The sequence below is a fragment of the Pleurodeles waltl genome, chromosome 7 (genome assembly GCF_031143425.1).
Source record: "Pleurodeles waltl isolate 20211129_DDA chromosome 7, aPleWal1.hap1.20221129, whole genome shotgun sequence".
NCBI classification, from domain to species: Eukaryota; Metazoa; Chordata; class Amphibia; order Caudata; family Salamandridae; genus Pleurodeles; species Pleurodeles waltl.
The window spans coordinates 1,155,096,235-1,155,119,131 of NC_090446.1; positions in this window are offsets into that span (position 1 = coordinate 1,155,096,235).

A 22,897-nucleotide genomic window follows, 5' to 3' on the forward strand; every position below is an offset into this window, starting at 1 on the left:
ACATTGGAGATGTGAAGATAGGAAACTGCAGTGAGTACACTTGTTAGAGTTGAGAGACTTTTACTGTGCACCTTACATGCAATCAGTCAGCTCCCCCAAACACACAAATAGGGATAGGACCACATTACACCCCCACTGATGAGTGAACTCAGGAGGACCATTGTCAGCAATTAATGTGGACATACCACACTTGCAAACCCACACTCAACATACCTGTATGTCACTGGAAGTACTGATTGAAGACCTCAGTTCTAGAGTTAGCTGCACCTTCCTCCTCTGCCTCCTCATCACTTGCCATGTCAGCATTACCAGCCACTGGTCCAGCTGCCTTACCCTCAGCAGCTAGCAATGGTATCTGATGTCTCACGGCTAGATTCTGGAGCATGCAGCAGGCTACTATTAACTGGCATACCTTTTGAGGTGAGTCGAGGAGGGCACCTCCAGATAGGTCCAGGCACCGTAATCTGGCCTTCAGGAGGCCAAAGGTTCTTTCGATTACACGCCTCGTCCTGTAGGAGTCATGCACAGATCCTGGAAACTTGGCTGTGACTTGTGAGATGTTCTGGTCTGCCACAGACACCAACTGAACATTTATGGAGTGATAGTTTTTCCTGTTCCTATACACCTGTTAATTGGCACTTGGAGGGACCAGGGCTATATGGGTGCCATCAATGGCCCCTCTCACATGAGGGATGTGTCCCATATCATAAAAGTCTGCCTCCACATAGGTCAAATCCGCACATTGGGGTAACCTGATGTAGCTGTCCAGGTGTTTCAACAATGCACACACTACATCCTTCAACACAAGACTGAACATGGGCTGAGCTATCCCTGCTGTCAAGCCCACTGTATTCTGAAAGGAGCCTGTGGCAAGAAAATGTAGTACTGACAGGACTTTTACTGTGGGGGGGGGATGCAATAGGGATTGCGTATGGCTGCCAAGAGATATGGCTCTAACTGTGTACATGTATCCATGATGGTCTGATGATTCAGATGATAGGTCTGGATGACATGCCTGTCCTCCATGGTTGCAAGGTCAACTAGTGGACGGTACACTGGTGGTTGTCTAAATCTCCTCATGGCAAGATATCTAGGTAGAGAAGAGAGAATGTGAATTGAGAAAAGCATTTGACATGTGTAAGCAGAACAGGTCAAAATAGCACACACCTACCACTGTAGGACATGCGTAGCACTGATGACATTTACTATTACAGACACACTGAAGCGCTTTGGACACCATCCTTGCAGTACACTGCTGTAAATATAAGTCGTATAGGACACATTTCACATGTGTAATGTACCGTATGTGGCAGCATGAACTGTCCTGTACTAATCAAAAGAATAGTCATGGGATATACCAATATAGTGCTATCGCCTATGTGCCTCCGAGTATCTAACGTGCCCATCATCAGATATACTGCCACATCACATTACTGTGTCATGCATGTCACATTTCTTTGCACTACCATGATGGCACAACATAGGCTTACTCCACCATTTGGGCGAATATGTGTATGACGCACTTACTTTGGCACATCAGTGCATCATTATATGTGCACAAAATGGCAGCTACCTGTCCTGCTGCACTGGACAGTTTGAGGTGACCTAAGTCAGGGTATGTCGTCATGGCGGTATGTGGTCGCAACGGCCGTGCTACTTGTCACTGGTTAACGTTGCTGCCTATGGTGGACTGGGGCCAATGGCGATGTCCACCGGCAGTGACGGTCCTGTTCATGGCGGCCGTGACCTCCATTGTCTGCGGCCTTGCTCACTTGACTCCTGACACTGTTGTTAGCAAGACCTCCACCACCTGAGCTGCTGTGTTCTGTCCCTGGGAGCCATCATGCCATATCCTGCAGGTCAGAGGACCCCCACCTTCACCCCAGAAGAGCTAGAGAAGCTTGTGGAGGAGGTCTTACCCCTGAATGGACAGCTATATGGGGCACAAGAGGAGGTGAGTCCAGTTCCATAATCATGTGTGGTAGGGGTTGCGTGTGACTGTGAATCTGGCAAGTGTACCGGTGAGGGAGTATATGCATGCAGAGGGCATAAAGTGAAGGTGTGTGAGCAGAGAGGGTGGGTATGTTTGGGCACTTGGGGAATCAAATGTGTATAGGCCACTCCCGTTGGTATGGTGCCAGTGTGCATGACTTTCTCCTTTTGTCGTGTTATCCATGCAGGTGAACGCCCATCAGAAGAAAGGGATCTGGCCAAGCCAATGCAGACCCTGGGGGTTCACAGCCAGCGGAGCACCCATTGTTGCAAGCGGTGGGAGGACCTGAGATGCTGGACACAGAAGACTGCAGAGGCCCAGCTGGAGATGTCCTCCCAACGAGGTAGGGGTGCCTGTCGGACCCTGCCCCACTAGTGGCCTGCATTTTGGCGGTGGCCTACCCTGAGGTGGATGGGCGTTTGAGGGCAGCAGAGCAGCCACAAGGGGGTGAGTACTGACTGTATTCTGGGACTTGGCTCGGGTTGGATGGGATTAGCTGCCTCACTGTAGCTTATGTGACAATGTAGGCAATGCATCATGTATGTATACTAGTGGGAATGGGTAGTAACCACCTGGCCTGAGTATAAGTTTTATATGTGTTTAAATGGTTTGCTGTCAGTGGATGTACATCTCCCATATCAAGACAAGACATCTCCATTCCTGCATTGTGGAGATGGTCTAATTACATTGGCACATGTGTGACTCCATCCTGCCTTTTCTATGGATGTGAACTTGTGTATCACCCTACCCATTGAGTACGACATGCTCCATCCATCTGCATTTGAGCATTTGTGGCTCTAAGCATATATGGGTGTGTGTATAGCGCGCCCATATAAACAACTGTGTGACTCTTGTTTTATCACAGGGACTATATACATCAAGTACTGGTAATGGTATTGACTCCAGGTGAGGCAGCCATTACAGTTCCACCACAGATATGGCCTATATAGGACTGCACTAATGGCTTGATACTTGTATCGCCATATATTGGTCATCTTCTATCTATAGGGTATGTGAAGGTTGCTAAAGTAGGATATTTTGAAATATATGTTTGATGTTGTCTAATTGCAATCATCATGCGTTTCTAAGTGCTAGTATTGTGAGGATGAAACCTTGAATCCAATGGGATAGTACTAGAGATGGTAAGTGCCTAGACAGACCTCGTCATTGTCAATATGTAATATAAATGCCATGTATGACAATGCCCTAGCAATTACAGTGCAATATAGCTTAGTTGCTGCCTACATCATGTCTCAATGGTTACTTGGGGAGATGTTGATGTGAAATTAATGTTGTATTTTCTCTCCTGAGGCTGCCCTATGTAGTAGTGGGATGTGATGTCTGTGCAAAGGCAGTGGTGTTGGTCCATGTGTGCATAATGCTTATTTGCATTTACCGTCTGAGATGTGTGTTGTGTGGACTTAGGTACAGGTATTCACAATTCTGGAATGGTGTACGTAAAGGTGGTGTTATCATGTTGTGAAGTTCTACTGGTGAAACTGCATGTGTGGTGGTATTTATGTGGAGCATGATGTCATATGTGTGTTCCTGAAATTCATCAGTTGTGACACTGCACTCAGTGATTGAGTATGGATGTGTAATATGTGCAATATGGGCCATTTTAGATGCACTTAGATGTATGATTAGTTGAGATATATGTATTTGGTGTCTGCAGATCTTCCTCTGTGATTGGGTCAGACTAATCAGATGCCTGTACCCCAGACTTGTATTATACACATCAGATGTCACCAGTAAGTGTGTCTAACTTGTAGTGGCCAAATCAGTTGTTAGATCTACAGTAAAAAAAAAAAAATGTAAATTTGCACTTGTATAGCGCACTACTCACCCGTTAGGGTCTCAAGGCACTGTACTCATACCGCTATGGAACCCCTCCTGGCTTTTTCCCTGTGAGGTACCCACTCCTGGGCACCCCCAGGGTGAAGCCAGGCATCCAAGCACTGTTGGGGCCGTTGTGGAGATTAAGCAAGCTATTGCCCAGAGTTGCAGAGTGGTACCCATTAATTAGATTAGGCACCGAGGCGAGAATTATCTGGTCCAAGGGAATTGAGCCCAAGACCTGCCGAAGCGCAACTTGAACCCTGGTCTTGAGCCAGATCTCTGCTTCAGGGTCTGCCGCTCGAACCATTGTGCCACACTTCTCCACGTAGTGGCGTTACTGTACAGAGTGTTAGGTCAGCCATGTAATGTGACAGGCAGATGCTGTGTGGTGTGTGAGTGGAGTAGTCTTCACTGTCATGGATATTTAACAAAGGAAATGGACTGATCAGCTGTTGTAACTGTATAGGCCTGATGTATTTTGTTCAGTCAGCTGCACTTCCAATAGGTGATAGGAATAAGGAGAGGTATTATGTTAAATCAGGGAGTCATTTGTACTTCATCCAGGGCATGATGTGCATGCAAACATGGCTTCGGTGGTGATCATGTGGATGACTCCAGTCGTGCCGACCTACTTGGATTTAGATGTAGGTTTGAGGGTTGGCGTACAGGGGTGGGTATGAGTGACATGTTGTGACATGTTGTAGGACATGCGTGTTGGCACCTGAGATAGCCTCGCCAGGATAAGTATTCTCACAGATGTGCATGTTTACATGTGTGTATATGAGGTATATGTTAACCCTCTCTCTCCCTATCTCTCTCTCTCCCTCCCTCTCTCTCTCTATTTGTGTGCATCAGCATTGGCAGGCGAAGGAGAAGGGGCACAGGCGAGTGGGGATGCTGCAGGCCACGGGACACAGAGGGCTGCTACCAGCGACAGAGAGGGACCCAGAGGCACGAAGGGCAAGGGGAGTGCCAGGGGTAGGGCCCGATCTTCCACATCATCTTCGGAATCCCCCTCCAGTGGACACTCTCTGGCAGTGGTGGACACGTCTGGAACCACCCCAGCATCATCTCAGTTCGCCACCACCCCCTTACTAACACCGCCCTGCTTGTAGCTCCCCACCTAATTGCCCGTGACCGCTCATCCAAAAGGGTGGGCGTCTCCTTCACCGCAGGCACCTCTGCCCCCACTCCAGTCAGCTCTGCTGCCCTCAGTGAGGAGGCTATTGACTCCCTGAGGTCAATCTCTGTGGGTCAGTCAACCATCGTGAATGCCATCCAGGGACTGGCAGCTCATGTCCAGCAGAGCAATGAGTTCCTGGAGGGCATTCACGGTACACTGGCTGGCCTACAGAGATCCTTTCAGGCTCTGGCCTCCACACTGACAGCAGCCAGTCACCCTTTGTCTAGCGTCCCCCCTCAACGTACCTCTTTCCAGTCCCAAATCTTTCTTTCAAACCCAGCTGAAGCACGCAGACAGACAAGCATGCAGCCACCATAACATCCAAGAGTAGCGCAGACAAACACAAGCACCACGAGGCCCTCCACTGGCAGCACACAAACAACACCCACCTGCAGACACACCAACATCCACTACCTGCACCTCCCACCTTCACAGACACGGCACCAGACACACCTGCAGCCGCCAAACACCAATATTCAATGACCCATCCACAACTCCTGTCTAACCCACAGACAGCAAAATATCAGGCCCGCAGACATCCACCCCAGTCACCACATCCGCAGACACCACAACCACCAACACACCCACATGAAGCACATCTTCCATACCTGCAGACACAACCCCAACAGACAGTCACCTATCCAGCATGGCATCTCCCAGCACCTTCTCCTCCCTCCTCCCAAGACACATAAACCTGCACTCACCCAGCCAGCAGACACACAGCGCCCACAAGTATTCCTCGCATACACATACACCCAAGACATCCACCAAGACATTTCCTACAACCACAACTTCTACCTCCACTCCCAAACCTTTTTGCCATGATCGCCTCGTGTGTCTAAGAAGTTTTTCCTCTCAGAGTTTTCCCTGTACCCTACTCCTCTCCTACCCCGTGATAACCCCAAATAGTCTGTGTCAGTCCCCAAGTCCAGCTCTTCCACCTCTAATTCCTCCCCTGCCTCCCCTGCTAGTACCCATGCCCCTCCAAAAGCTCGACCCCTCCCAAGTGTTCCCAGCCCTCCCCTAAAGCTCGCCCTAAGCCCCTCCTCCCAAGCCCAAGCACAAAGACCCCCTCCCAAACCCAAGCCCAAACCCTTTTACTTGCCCCCCTAATCCCTGAGGTGCCTGCCTGTCCCCTTGATGCCCCTACCTTGTGGAGGTCATATAGCAGTCAGGAGTCATGTAGGGGCACACAGAAGTGCCATATGTGCCTTTAGCACTTTGGACTGGCTAATAGCCTTCTCTTTGCACTTAGTTATTTACTTATTGCCATATATATATAGTTAATATATCTGGGCCAACCAGTTGTTGGCTTGATGGTAACATACTTGTCCTGCCTTCCTTTCCACATGGCTGTTTTGTTTTTGGCTGCTTTGATTTGTGTGTATGTGACATGTGTGTGTTGGTTGTGCTAGCTGTTGGGTCTGTGCAGCATGTGTGGGTGTGGCCCTACCATTGGTCCCGCTGTGATGGCTGTATATTGTGTGTAGGATATGTTTGTGTTTGTAACATGCATGTATGTTGATAATTTGTCTATTGTTTTTGTTGACATGTGTAATGGTGGTGTTGTGTGCCCTTGTGTAGGTGTGTGTCAGCGTGTGTGTGGTGATGAGTATGTCAGAAGCATTGTGTGTTGTGTTAGCATGGTGTGATTGTGTATATTGGTTGTCAGGTGTTGTTACGTGTTGTATGTATGTAGTATCATGTGGAGGTGTTTAATGTGTTTGCCTGCCAAAACGTTTGTGATGTTGCAGTTGCGATGTAGTTGTGTGATTCAGTGGTGATCTTTATTGCTGTTTTAGACTGTGCCGGTGCTGTGTGTCTGCGGGTTGGTGTGTGTATTGCATGTCTGTGTTGGCCATGGTGTGTGTAGTATCGGTTTGTGTGTATGTATATGGGTGTGTGTGTGTGTGCGTATGGGGTGTGGTTACATGTATGTGGCTCCGTTGCCAGCTGTCCTGGATGTGTATGTTGTGTGTACTTTGGGTTTTCCCTACAGTGTCAGGAAGGTGTATGTACTCACGATTGTCGTTGTCACTGGTTCCTGGCTCGTTGTGTAAGCAGGGGCAGTGGGAGGACATGCACTTCAGGTTCCATGGTGGCTTCAGACAGGTATGTGTTCCAGAAGGTGAGTGTCTCCTTTTATAGAGTTGGTTTCCACCAGGTTTCCATGATGGTGCGACCGGTGCAGAAACCATGGCGGTGTGCAGCCTTGTAATATGACCAGCGGGAACATGATGTCTGCTGGCCTGAAGGTGGCTACCACCGTCGGTGGCGGCATGACCGCACTGGCGGTACTGGCGGTACTGGCGGTACTGGCAGTGGTTTGGCTGTCTTCTTTTGGGAAGACTGCCATGGTCATAATTTAGTGGTCTTATCCGCTGGCCGTTGACGGTCTGACCGCCGCCACAAACATGGCGCTCCTGGTATTCCTCCCCCTATATGTCATTGCTTAACACATGACTCAAACTGGCCAGGGGGGAAATCTTTTCCCACTCTGAATTTACATCCATGCCAGACATGTAACTGGTCATACTTAACAGGATTTTTGAAGTGAAGAACAAGAGATGTGACTCTTAATTTGTATACCAAAGTGAACATTCTTGAAATGCAGTCTTCTTAAAATCTTTATGTGGTGAAACAATATTTTGAAAAATGATATGAAACAAGTTTAATTGTTTTCTTGAAAAATGATTCATTCATTTCAAGTCACTAAGAACTTCAAGTAAATGTTTTGAATGTACCTTTCTTTTTTATTTTTAAAATGAGGTCTCTAGGGGGACCCTATGCATTCCTCTGTTCTATTGTGTTCCCTTTATTCACCTCCCTTTTCCTTTTTTTTTTTTATGTTTGATAGCAGTCTCTTCTATGCCTTGGCAAGTTATCACCAGAATATCGAGTTTTAAATATTGTGTTGCAAAGGATTGTAGGCATAATGTTCACTACCAAAATATTGTGAAGGTAAGAATGTATAGGTGAGTGTTGATTTACTGTACATAATCCTGTATGTATGTACTTTGACAAGCTATGTATCATCTATAAAAATATAGAAAGTCATACCAATATTCAGTGTTGGTGGCACCTGCTTCCTCATGGCGCACACTGCAGCAAGAGAATATAAAATTATTTTATCAACCACATCTGTGATTGGCTGCTCACAGTGATACAGCGGCAGGCAGAAGAAAGGCATTGGTCTGTGCTCACTTGGCAGCCTCTGTGATTATGATATAGTCAATTCAATGTGTAAGTACTCATGATTGTACCAGGTCATGCAGCCACACTCTTTGTCATAAAAGTTGGTGGTTTTGGTGGTTTTGGAAGTGCCCCCCTCTTCCACTAGAGGAAGTACCACTACAGAATGGTGCCACCCACCGTCGCTATGAAGATATGGGCTATTTTCTGGACCATGTTGAATACCAAAACCCTCGCTACATTTTTGATGCCAAGCACTAAAGATCTCTTCCACTGTGGGCTGCTAGATGGTGACCAACCAGTAGATCCTGAGGACAACAGGTAAAATCAGTGCGTTGGCCACTAATGGTATGCAGCAGAAGGTGAAACGAGAGCAGTCCTTCTTAACAGCAATTGATGTGGATCAAGAGAAGTACCAACCACTCTCACTACTCTTACAAGCACTAAGATCATGACTATGAGATCACTGTCAGTGATTCCCACAGGGTGCTCTGTAGTGATGTGACAGTGAGGAAAAAGAGGTACCTGTTAATTGGCAACTTCTGCAGGGGTATTGAGATTCCGCAACCACCTCCACAAGCTGAGAAGCCTACTAACACCATTGCCTGTCATACTACAAGTAACATCTGCACCAACTCCTATAACCTAAGTACACCAAAGGTGGAGAAAGCATAGTCAACACCAGCCGTACGGCTTCCTTGTATTTTACTATTGTATCATATCCATGTATGGATTGTAATCATTAGCAATGAGTGTAATATTATATCCTAAAGGTAGAACTACCTGCTCTTAGGGTCTCTTTACCGCTTGCCTCTACACCTATGTGGAGGCCCCATACAAACGGTAGAGTATGTAGTGGATCCCTTACCACCACTGAACATGTGGAGACGATCCCCTCTGCCATGCAAGTTTAGAGTAGTCCTAGACATCAAGCCTGTACCAAGACCTCGGGCCTGCGCCATCTGCAGCTGACTCCTGGCTGTAAGAAAATTTTGAGGCGGACTTCTTCCTTGAATCTAAGACCCAAGCCCTCGAGCAATAGGTCACCTCTGAGTTTGCACCACCAGACATTGGCACAACTGGTAACGGATTTTGCTACAGATTCCTTACCTGGTAGAGGTAAGATCTCCCCCCTCAGTGATAATTTCACAAATCTCATAACAGTGCAATCGATTTTTGGACTTAAGTTGGGCGTAGCACTAAGGATGGTGATTCTGTTCTGTTACACTTCTGCAGTTAAACCCTCTGCCATTCACTCTGAGAGGGACATACCAAACTTCAGAGCTGAGGAGGAGGAGGCAGCATACCAGCATCATCGACTGACTAACATACCTAAGTACAGGAGCCAGGCTTTAACAAACAGGCACTGTTTCATTTAACATAAAAAAGATTCTTAATTGCAAACGCAAATCTTTGCGAAAATTTTAGTTTTACTTTAGAATCATTTAATATCAGGTTACAGCACAGGACACACTAAGGGCCTGATTATAACCTTGGCGGACGGCGGAGGCCGTCCGCCAAGGTTCCGCCGCCAAATGACCGCACCGCGGTCACAAGACCGCGGCGGCCATTCTAACATTTCCTCTGGGCCGGCGGGCGCTCTCCAAAAGAGCGCCCGCCGGCCCAGAGGAAATGCCCCTGCAACGAGGACGCCGGCTCAGAATTGAGCCGGCGTAGTTGCAGGGGTGCGACGGGTGCAGACACTGAAATACTTTGCGGGGCCCTCTTATGGGGGCCCCTGCCGTGCCCATGCCATTGGCATGGGCACGGCAGGGGCCCCCAGGGGCCCCGCGGCACCCCCTACCGCCATCCTGTTCATGGCGGGTTTCCCGCCATGAACAGGATGGCGGTAGGGGCTGTCAGAATCCTCATGGCGGCGGAGCGCGCTCCGCCGCCATGAAGGATTCCCCCGAGCAGCGGTAAGTCGGCGGGAGCCCGCCGACTTGCCGCTTCTGACCGCGGCTGAACCGCCGCGGTCAGAATGCTCGTGGGAGCACCGCCAGCCTGTTGGCGGTGCTCCCGTGGTCGGTGGCCCTGGCGGCCACCGGCCGCCAGGGTCAGAATGACCCCCCAAATATTTCTGCAGAGATCTCAAAATAAAACCAGAAAAAAACATACTAATCAGTCAAAAACATTTTCTTATGCCCAAATCGAATGATTCATTATCACATTCAAATGTCTAATCAAATATAGCACACGTTTAAATGAGTGTGCCAGTAATACTTGCTTTGTGACTCAATGCTAGCATATTCTGAATTTAGAAAATATGTATGCATAAAACATGGTAATCCATCATGCGAATACATATTACCTCTGTAAATAAGCTTCTTCAGCAAGAACAGGTGGCTTATAATAGATGATGATAAATAAATGAACCATACCCATATAAGATGAATCATCTAACGCAGGTGACAGGTGTTTATGAAGGACGATAATATATTTACTCTTTTAGGAACATAATTAATTCATTGTCTTAAGACAATACACTTCATGTCATACAATTTGACAAGCCCTTAACTATAATTTGGCTAACGGTATTAGATGTTCATGGCGCGGAATATAATTAGTTATAATTGTGATTGTGCCACGTCCTTATGCAAAATAAAATGAAAATGTCTGTGCTAAACATGTAGGGGCATTTAAGAGCCCCTATTGCCATTTAAACGCCACATTAGCATCATTTTTTTGACGTTAATGTGGTGATAGAAGGCCAAAAATGCCACACCATATTTACAAAGTGGTGCTATGCATGCATTGAGCCAGTTTGTAACCCTTTGCGCTACATTATGCCTGCGCCAGGCATCATGTATGCAAAGGGGGCATTCTAATAGATATCTTTGCGTTATTTTTCTGGCACTTTTAACGCATGCTCAAAGCAGGCATTAAAAGAAGGCACTCTATTGATTACTATGGGCCTCAATGAGCTTTGCAGGATTAGCTTCAACATATTTTACGCTAACCCTCCAAAGCTCCGGAATAGTGTCAAAAATTCTGACCGTAGCCCCCCTAACTACCGCCATTGTGCACCATATTTTAAATATGGCGCAAACATGGTGGCGTTAGGGGTGCACTATGGGTGCAAGAAAAGTGGCGCTGCACTGTGTGCAGCACAACATTTCTTAAATATGCCGCCTGCGTTTATAGAAATAAATCCTTATTAACGCCTGCTGGCTCAAGGCCAGTCCCTAAGAATACATTTAGATCACCTTTGCCAAAGCATTTTAGGCCTGGCTTCCCAGTGCGCAAAGGAACAGGAATAATTTGATGTAAAAGTATACCCTTTTGTCATGTACATTAAGGTGTTGTCTGTTCGGGACACCTTTGCTTTGATTTTTAATAGAACTGATAAATGCACCATTAATTGGGCGGTCTTAAACTCCTTCTGTTTGGGATTGAGAGCACACCAGAAAGATTTCACAAGTAGTAGCACCATGAGTTAAATCAGTTAGGGGCTTACTGCAGGGAGATTGTTAATGGGGCACACATGTCTACCTTTACGTCTTCCCCTTAATTACACAACCGCAGCAGTAGTATGGAGCCTGGTCGGCCTATTGCATATCATTTCATTTTGTAGATCTAAAACGTTTTACCACGAAGTCTTTCACATGTTTCTGCTGTTCAAAGATTTACTTTTCAGTACTGTTCTACACTACTGCCAAATTGGAATTTATCGAATTAGGCATTACCAATTTAAAAAATATATAAGACTCTCATTGCCGAGGCCAGATTATGGGTCTGATTACAACTTTGGAGGAGGTGTTAATCTGTCCCAAAAGTGACGGTAAAGTGACGGATATACCACCAGCCGTATTACGAGTCCATTATATCCTATGGAACTCGTAATACGGCTGGTGGTATATCCGTCACATTTGGGACGGATTAACACCTCCTCCAAAGTTGTAATCAGGCCCTATGTTTTCTATTTTATCTGTAGGATGTAGAAAGTGCACAAGAATTTACATAGGTGTGATCAGTGCTTAATTTGTAAATAAAAAGGTGCCGGTGCCCAAAGACCTCCTCTTAAACACGTGGCTGCTGCAATTAAATGTGTGAACACGGAATACTGAGGCAGCGTAATCCTGAAGCCATCTCGGCCCTCTTCAATCAGCATAAAGCCACTCCCTGCCCCTTCAGCTCTCTCCAGCAGCGTTCTACTTTCTTCCTTTGTGAATTTTTTTCGTTTTTCCGTCTTCCCCATATGTGTCTTTTGCTCGCAGCAAATGCTTGAGGCCGAAGAATAAGCCCCGGCCCTCAAAAATAAGAGCCGGGGCTCAGCACCGAAAATAACAAGCACAAATTAAGCACTGGGTGTGATCCCGACGCTGTAACAAATGGTGTGCAGGTACATGCCTACTTTTGACTGTGTGAGAATGAACTTGATGAGCGCTTGAAACTCAGTGGAAGAGCTTCCTCCCCTGGCATCTCAGCTTCTGTATCCTTGTTGTGTTGTTCGGAAAATAATTCAGTGACAGCCATTTAGTGTGAAAGGTCATTTATTAGGACAGGATTGCAACAAGCAACACAAACCTTAACTTTTACTCTGAACAAACCGAAACTTTAATAACGCCCTCCCTTTAACATCTCCTCGCTCATCCTTCCACTCCAAACCCTCATTTCGTTTCCATTCCCCTACACACCGCTCTTTTCCTTTCATGCCCCATTTGGTTTGTGTGTACCCCCACTCACAGCCTTCACCTGCTTGTTTATTCCCTGGAAGGGTGGCCAAGCCCGCATCTGACTCACCACCCTCCCCATCTACTGCCAACCAGCACAAACCCATTTGGCGTTTTGCTGCCCCACCCCGCAGACACGCTACTGCAACCTGACCTCTTCACTCCTTATTCCTGATCCACATGTTTTCTCCCCACAATTCCTCAACCAATACTCTCAAATTCAGATAGTATGCATTCCCTAACGTGGACAAATGTACACCATCATCCGCTTGGACCCGGACCTATGTACAATCACCCCAGCTTCCCTGTCTGAAAAACTCAAGGAATGAAAATTCCTCCATTCTGCCACAGGACAGGCCAAAGCGTTGCCCTCTTTTTCCAACCACACCCACTTCCCTCTGCCTAGCTGGTCAGTCTTAGAACGTCTAAGCCAGATCCCCAATCGTTCGCCGTGTAAGCAAACTTCCCTGTGCCGAACCCCAGTCGCCGATCCAACTCCCAACAGTTCCGTTACTCAAAATGCGCCAAACAAACATCCACACCATACATAAACGGAACAGTGCTAACTCATATATATCTGTGCAACACACAGGCAGCACATGCAACAACTCCAGTAACAGTTCAAAACTGATGGGTTCTCTGGCCGTTCTAACCTCCGCTGATCTAATCCTACCCCAACCCTTTAGCATCTTCCCCTACAAGTCATTTCTGGCCGGGTCGTGATCGAAAAATAGTTTCCCATAGAATGAAACACCCGCCAGTTTACCACCAATGGTTGCTGCTGACAAACCTTTCCGTATCATGAACAGCACGAAACGCAATGCACGACGTTCTAACTGTTTACCCTTCTGTATCCAAAAATTTCCTGCAAACTGTTCAAATGATTGAAAATCCAACCAGGCCAGCCGGTAACTTCGCCGAGTGGATTGTGCTAAAGACATCTCCACCAGCCCCGTGATCATCATGCCCCCCACTCCAAAATGTCTGCCGGGACCGCTCTCTTGTTCTGTTCTGCACCTGGCGCCAGGTTGCGAAAACGCTGCCACTGTGAACGAGACAGGGAATCCGCAATCTCATTGAATACTCCCGGTATGTGAGCAGCTTTAAAAATCACGTTCAAAGATAAGCACTGCAACATAAAATGTCGCAACAGGCGCAACACCCTAAGATGCCTTGCTTTCTGTCTATTAACCAGTTCCACGACTGTCATGTTGTCAACTCTGAATAAAACTGCCCTATTTGCTAACTCCTGCCCCCATACTGCCATTGCTACCAAAAGAGGAAAAAATTCCAAGAAGGCGATACTCCTCCCTTGCTGCAACCACTGCGCTGGCGACGACTCTGCGCACCACCTGCCGTCCCAAAAAACTCCAAAGCCATGTGCTCCTGCCACATCCGAAAATATCTGCACCTGCCATATTGTCTCTTCCTCGCAGAAAAACATGGATACCCCGTTGAAATGCTTCAGAAATGTCTCCCATAAACTCACATCTTCTCTCAGGCCCGTTGAAACTTGTATTCTGTGGTGTGGCAACACTGCTCCCAACATGGCCAGCCCTAACCTCCTGCAAAAAGTCCTTCGCCCCTGACTACCCTACAGGCAAAGTTAAGGTAGCCCAACAGCTTCTGTGCCGTTTGCAAATCAATTTTCCGCTCCTCTTTCACTGTACCCAAGAATTCCAGCATGTCTTTTACTTTTTGTGTTGGTAGTCTGTCTGTCAAGGTAATGGAGTCTAGCTCAATGCCCAAAAAGGTAAGTACTGCCAAAGGTCCCTCGGTCTTCTCCGGAGCCAGAGGCAACCCCATATTGCACGCCATGTTTTGAAAAGCTGTCAAAGCCTTCCTGCAAGCCCCGGAGTCGTGCATCCCTACAAACAGGAAATCAGCCAAGTAATGAGTCACTGCATAATCCCCACTGATCTTGATGAAAACCCATTGCATGAATGTGCTAAAGGCCTCAAACAGGGCGCAAGAAATCGCGCAACCCATGGGCAGAACCCTGTCCACATAAATGGCCCCTTCAAACTGCATTCCTAACAAATCAAAGTCTCTCGGGTGTATCGGCAGTAGCCTGAAAGCTGATTGTATGTCACATTTTGCCAATTCCGCCCCTGAGCCACATCCCCTGACCAGTCTTATAGCATCATCCACAGATGCATATACTACTCTGGTATCCTCGGATGCAATAAAATTGTTGACAGATGTGCCCTCCGGCCATGACAGGTGATGTATCAACCTAAACTCACCCGGGGCCTTCTTCGGCACCACTCCCAATGGGGATATCATCAGAGTTTGGCTCGGCCACTCGTAAAAAGGCCCTGCAATTCTGCCCAATGACACTTCCTTCTCCAACTTACTCCTAACCACTTGTGGCAATTCTTTTTCAGACCGCAAATTGTCTGCTCATCGCTTCCTGCGTGGACCTTGGTAGCTGATCTTAAACCCCTCCTGAAAACCTTCTGCTAACTTAATTGCCGTAGCCCTATCCGGATATTTTTGCAGCCATGGTATGAGGAAATCTATCTTAACTGGCGTAGGCCCCCTTTGGAGCAGGAGCGCCCTGTGTGCCTCTGCCCCTGGATGCTCTCCATTGTTCGGCTGGACTGGAGAGCGAAAAACATTGTGTGACTGGGTAACGGCCCCCGCATTTGGAGCAATCGTGTTTACATTTACAAGGCTGTCTGGAGCAGAAGCCCTTGTTGAAGTTCCAGCAAGCTCCCGTCGTGTTTGTCGCTGTTCTCTGCCCCGCGCCCGCCCCCCCCGGAGCGGGACATGCCTGAAAAGGCTTGTAAACCACCGGCAGCCTGCTGGCCGTGTGGGTCGATGCTGTGGATTGCGATGATGCCATCCATTGCATCCATAATTCTGGGTCAACATCTCTCCATGGCTTGTCAGGATTAACACTCACTTGGGCCCTGAACTCCTCATCATAACTCAACCAGGCAAAACCCCCAAAATGCATTTGTGCCTTCCTGATGATGTCCATATACTTAAAGAGTGCCATGGCCCTGTCAGGATATTTCTCGCAATATATGCTTGCGAAAATCAAGAATGCAGATGTCCAATTATCCATGGTAATTGGTACTCTTGGCCTACGGGCTAACTCCCACTCTTCCTCCTTGGAGCCCACCTTGGCTTGTATGTCCCTATGCAGGAGTTTAAAAACTTCTACGTACTCGTGTCTCCATATTCTTGACTTTGTCTTCTCTGCCACATGTGAACCCAAGGGCATCGCTAATCCCATGTAGGGAAGCTTCTTCTTGTGCTCCCCACTTTCTTTCTCCTCTACCCCTGCATTTTCCCCTGCTACCTCGGCCCACTCCCACTTTCGGTTGAAGCACTGCCCTGCAGCTCCTTGTCCTTCTCACCTCCCAGAGTGTCTTTGACCGATGGTGTGTCAAGGATGGAACAGTCGCCTACCCCAATGGACTTCCGTCCCAGAGCCTCCCCCCCCATGCCATCCCCCCAAACCGACCACCATTGTCCTTTACCTCTTCCTTGTGTTGTGAAAGAGGGGTTGCGCTGCTCCTGCGTCCTCTTCCCCTCCCCTTCCTACTGCTCACCTCTGCCTCCCTAATCTCCCCATCTTCCCATTCATCCAGCTCCTCCTCATAGTCGAGCTCCAACACATCTTCTTTGACCCCCTCCAACCTCTTATCAGCATCACCACTCATCATCATGTAGTTAGCTGACACATCGTCTGAACCCTCGTGGCGCCCACCATCTCTGTGGAACCCCGGATCCTGCGGAGGAGAGAAGGCCGCCGATGACCCCTCTAGTGCTTCAGACCAACGTGCAGGGGCCGAGTTGCGCCCCGTCGGCATTGCCTTCTTTCTGCCAGCCTCTTGCGTTGGCATTGACTTTCCGCGCCACTCGTGGCCGTGTGCACCACTGGCTCCCATCGCGCTACCTAGCCCATAGGCCGCACCAGCTTCCTGTCCCCTACCACTTGGCACCCAGACCCAGCTACCCCTGCTAGCTTCCTGTTGTAGATTTCCCGTGCCCCCTGTGTTCTCCGCTGGTCTCTTTAGCTGCCGGCCGTATGGCGCGGCCACCTCCCGCTCCATGCACAACTGAGCCCACCTGTCTTCTGTTTCTGCCACTACGCAGCGTTGCTCACGGATCCTGGCCTCCAAGTCCCATGCTTCGCCCATGTGAAGCCTGCTGGGCCTGTTGCCACTCTGTCCCTGGCTTGCGACGAGCTTGCCCTCCCTCCCCGGCTTTCTTTGATTGGGCTTTGGTCCCTTTACTTTTTACCGGGCCGCCGCCCTGCTTGGGGCCCTTGCCTTTCTTTTTAGTCGGCATGGTGGCCCCGGCCACGTTGTCCCCGCCTCTAAGGAGGGACAGGTCCATGGGTGTCAGCTCTATGCAGGTGCCTGCGGACTCCTGAACCAATAGGTCCTGTAATGGGGCCACCTCGCCCCCTGGCTGCTCTAGCTGCCCTGCTGTGTCCCCTGCCTGCTGCCCAGATGTTGCCCCCTCCACTGTGATCTCCGGATCGCTGACGGGTCCCTCATCCTCACCCATCTGGCTGGAGGGGGAAGCAGTGCCACGTGTCCGCCCCACCGCCGCTTTCTTGGGCTTTTTTGCCCTATCTGGTGATGTACATGCGGCCACCACTGGCGCTACACGGCCGGACGCGCTGCACGTGGGCCTCTCCATTCCCACCCAGGCCTGGTTCAAGACCCCAGGCCTGAGGAGATTAGCCCGGCCGGCCTCGCCTAGAATGCGAAGCGCGGCCTGTACAGCCTCCGCGTCATGTGTGTTTGCCATGGCACGTACGTGGGCTCCCCTGTCCTGCCTGACAATAACTATAAATATAGGCCTGCACCGGCCCTAAGCAAATATATGTGCCCAGATGATCACCGCGGGGCACCAAAAACGCGCCGCGATTTCTTGAATAAGCGCTGCCTCGTGTGCACAGTGATACTGGCCCGCCAGCCGCCACTCGCTTGCGATTAATCAATAAAAATATTGAGCCGGGACGCGACCCCCGGCCCGGCAAACAAGCGCGTGAGTGCGGCAGGTGGCGCCTCAGTAAAGAGGGCGCCGCGGCCTTCATCCAAAAGAAAAATTGCCCGTGGCCCCGTTTGGGGAACGCTCCTCTTGCCTGGCGATGTGTTAGTATTAGCGCTCCCCCCGGCCCCGCCCGCTGAACCCTTGAATGAAAAAACTTCACTGGGTCACTGGACTGCGGCCCGGAAAACAACCGCGTGTGCGTGGCTGATGGCGCCTCTATAAATAGGGCGCCGCCGCCTCTGAGTGCCTGTAGCCTCCGACCGGGGAAACGTTCCTCTCGCCTTGAGAGTTATTTTAGAGTAGAGCTCCCCCCGGCCTGAACTCTTGCCTTAAAGACGGAATTAGAGCTCCCCCCCGGGACCGGGCAAACTAACCGCGCGATGGGCTGCGCGGAAAGAGGCCGGTCCCTCCCCCCACTCCCCATTTTATCCCCACCCTCTAAGCCCACCCCCACTTACCATTGAGCCAATCCCGTCCTGGCTTCGTCACTTCCCCCTTTCCGAAAGAGCCTGCGGAGAGACTAGAGTGGTGCTCTTACTCTCCGCGGGCCCCTCCATTGGCACCTTTGAAATGAAAGCACAGTTTGCTATTTATCAGCTTTTCGCTATGTCAAATTTTGCACGTATGTGGTGGCGAGTAGGGTAAGGTTGGGACAGGGACAGTTCTAGGATTTTTGGGGCCCTGGCAGAAAGGGAATGTGCGAGACCCCTCTAATTTGCATATAACGTGATACATTCAGGGTTGTTTGCATCTCAGTAGGTGACCCTGCTCCTGAAGCTTCTTTGTTTAGACTCCTACTAGGCTGCAGTCCTTCCCTCTCAGCACCTACAAGCACCTTTCAACATCTCACAAAGGTCTGAATGTGTGAGAATTGCTGGTAGGGTAGGAGGGTTAAACAGTGGTTAGTGCTAAACTGTGGGACAATGGATGTCACATGGTGCCTCTGAATTAGTATCAGGGTAGGAGGCTTGATTGCAGGACAAACCTGTAGAATGTGTCTCTTTGCAACTGAGACCATGGGAGAAGTCCACCTCTCCTAGGCCTTGCCACCTTACACCATGGCTGTGTGATCCAGGGGACCCCCCACCAAGGTAGAGTGCACTACTCACCCGTAAGGGTCACAAGGCATTGTGGGGGGTCATTCCTCTGTGCTTCTGTCGAAGAGCAGTATTTCAGGTCCTTCCTGAATTGAGGTAATGATGGTGACTGCCTGAGGTGGAGGGGCAAGTGTTCAAGCTCTTTGCCACAAGCTAGGCAAAGGATCTTCCTCCAACCGAGGTCTTCCGTATCCAGAGTATGGTGACTATTGTCTTTTGAGTGGAGTTGAGAGGTCTGGCAGGGGAGTGGAAGGTGATGCGGTGGCTGAGGTAGGTGGGTCCAAGGTCATGGAGAGCCTTGTATGTGTGGATGAGGAGTTTGAAGTTGATCCTTTTCTCGATGGGGAGCCAGTGGAGATCTCTCAGGTGTCTGGTGATGTGTTTATGGCAGGGATGTCCAAGATGAGTCTGTTGGAGGTGTTCTGGATGTGCTGTAGTTTCTTCACATTCTTCTGGGTGGTGCTGGCATAGAGGGCGTTGCCATAGTCGAGTCTGCTGGTGACTAGAGCATGGTTTACTGTCTTGCGGTAGTCATTTAGGATCAAAGTGTGTGGAAACAGGAGGATGCGACAGAGTTGACTTAGCGGGTCATGGCGAAAGATGAATCCAGGATGAAGCCGAGGTTGCTTGCGTGGTTGGTTGGGGTAGAGGGGTCTGCCAAGCGTAGCAGGCCACCAGAGTCATCCCAGGCTGATGTGGAGGGCCCCAGGATGAGGATCTTGATCTGGTCTGAGTTGCGCTTGAGGCAGCTCTCCTTCATCCAGGCAGTGACAGCTTCCAACCCGTTGTGAAAGTTATTCTTGGCAGTTGTTGGGTTTTTGGTCAGTGAGATGGTCAGCCGGGTGTCGTCGGCATAAGAGACGATGTTCAGTCCGTGGCTTCTGATGATGGACGCAAGCTGGGCCATGTAGATGTTGAAGAGTGTGGGGATGAGGGAGAACCCCTGGGGTACTCCGCAGCTGATCTCCGTAGGTTCTGACAGGTATTGCAGGAGTCTGACTTTCTGTGTTCTGCCAGTCAGGAAGGAGCTCTTTAAATTAGAGCTTGTCTGTCTGTCGGGCAATCCCACCTTTTACTTCAAGCTTTGTAAAGCCTTGAAAATATAGAAGTGACTTCCAGTTCCTTGCAGTACATGCAGCCTTTCTGATGCTGTGGTCCCTCAAAGCCGTCACTCACCATCACGTCTGGTATTGTAGAATGGCTAAAATTGCTGTTTCAGTTGTGAATCATGTATTAGACTGCTTCTCGTCTTCCACCCTTCTAAAGGATTTAAGCACAACTTACATGGTCCCTGGCAGAAATCACCTGCTTCGTCCTCCACCAAGGGAATGCAAACAGGGGAGAGCCAGCCTAAATGATGACACAGCACATCCACTACAATGAGTCCCCTGCCAGTTTTTGTCAGACACAGTCCTGCAAAGGGCCAGCAGCGGTACAAGAGGAAGCTAGCTTCCACCCAAGGAAAAGACAGTGGCCTCTGCCCAGAGCCTAAGACACAGAACAGGCAGAAGGGGGGAAGGATTCAATGATCTTCAGTGTTGATGCAACCACAGGCCTTGCATAGCTCAATTCTTTATCGGGGTAAATCACTCATCCAATCCAAACAATTTAGAGGGTATTGAATCAGGATTACAGTAAAGACAAAGAATGGCTATTAGAGGTTCAAGACATTCATTTTACACTGTATACATAAAGACGCATTGATGAGTACAACTAAAGATTGTCCCAGGTCAGCCTCCTGCAGGTGCACCATGGACCTAATACAGCAGTCATACTATTAGCATTGTGTAGGACTCTACTAATTTACATACAAATTTGAAGCGAAACTGGCGCAGTCCTATTGGAAGCAGCCAAGAGAGTTGTTCAGTAGCACTGTTGGACCCCACCTTTTTTTGCAGGGCCACCCCCAGACATTTGCCTTTTTTTGCTGAACCCTTTTTTGTCCTTTTCCCTGCTAACCAGTGCTTGTGCTCTCTCATTAAAACATGGTACAATTGGCATCCACCTTGATACATTTAATTCACTTTTAAGTCCCTAGTAAATTGTATTACATGTGCCCACAGCCTGTCAATTCAATGATACTTGGTGGTTTGCAGCACGCATTGTGCCACCTACTATAGTAGTCTAGTAAACATGCCTAAATATCTGCCACTGCAGCATGTGTGTGCAGTTGGTAAACTGCCATTTTGTCCTGGTAAAATAATCTTTTTGTCAGACCTAAAGTGCCCATTTTAACACTTAAACATCATACCTCAGGTAGGCTCTGAATGTTACTAGGGCAGGATGCATTGAATTTAAAAAGTAGGACATATGTATTTAAGTTTTATGTGTCCTGGCAGTGAAAAACTCCTAAAGTCGTTTTTCACTTTTGAAAGGCCTATCTCCCCCACTGGCTAACACTTGGTTACCTTATTGCATTTAATAAGTGGTAACCCTAGATTGGAAGCAGATAGTGATATGCTGCTACACTCAAATGAATTGTAATTTAAAATCCCTTTACTTGGTTACTATGGATTTTAATCTAGAATTTTGAAAATGACAATTCCCAAAAGTTGGCATTTTCTTGTGCCAACCAACTGTGCCTTCTGCCAGTGTCTTGGGTGACATAACTGTGAATGACTCTGCTATTGGGTTTATGTATTGCTTTCAGACAGTGACACAAAGGAGGACTAGATGTGGACAGGATGGGACATGCTGACAAAATGGCTGGGGAGGAGCTACACTCAGTGCCACTTTAACTTCATAGGGCTTTGCCTCCTGCACACAACCACACACAAAAGAAGCTGACATCAGGTCTGCCCTGCATTTTGTCAGCCCCGGACAGTTTGTAGAATTGACAGGAGAAAGGGAAGAACTTTCCAGAATACAGATGTCAGGGTTGGACAGGGAGACCCCTTGCACAAAGGATGGTACCAGGTATAAATATTAGACTAACAGAGCTGCTAATCAGAACACTCCTGGACATGTGGAAGTTAAAGAAGAAGCACTGCCCTGCTGCCAGAAGACCACCCTGCTGTGTAAAGGATTGCCTTGCTGTCTTGAAAGGAAGATCGGACGATCTTCTTGGCTTCATTCCAGGCTAACCAGAGTGATCCTAAGGGTTGGTGGATGGCTGACCTTCTGTTTGAGCTACAGGCACAACAAGCTTCAGAGGCCATTCTACAACTGCCCAGCTAGCTTACTGCAACTGGATCTGCCTGGACCTGCCTGAGTACTGTTGCTGGCCTCTACTGGAATGAATTTTGATCCCCAAAAGTTGACACCAGGTCCTGCAGTCGTGGCTGGTACCAGTGAGAGCTCTTCTAAAGAAGAAAAGGGCTGATGTTTGCGCTCTTCATGACCACGAACAGTCAAGTTTGCACCAAGACTCTACCGAAGATGATGGCCGCCAACATTAAGCTCTGGGGAAACCTGCTGATTGCACCGATAATGGCTGTCAAGGGTGACCAGCAACATGAGACCTGCAGTTTATGCTACAGCAACAACAGCCTGCGACGACCACCAACACAAAGCTACAGCAAGAAGTGTTCCTGACCCTCGACCAGTTCTTGGCGATACAGCAATGACTATCCACAATGCTTAGCCTCCTCCTCGTGGCCTCCTCCACCGTGAGCACAATCTTCACACTGGACTTCAAAGGTACCTTTTCCAGTGGGACTTACCTGGTTTCTTTATCTGATCCTTGCTCCATTGTGACCAGCCTGAACTTGTGACCTTTCCCCAGTTTAGCACAACCAGATGACCACGATTGTCGTGTTGTGCTTCTAGGTGCTATTTTCACAAAAAAAGTTTAATTGAATATATCCGGTTCTACTGATTGGATCTTGTTCTGGTATCATTATAATTTATTAAAATTTACTCTAGTCTTTTTGTTTGGTAATTTTGTTTTGTTGAATTTTCA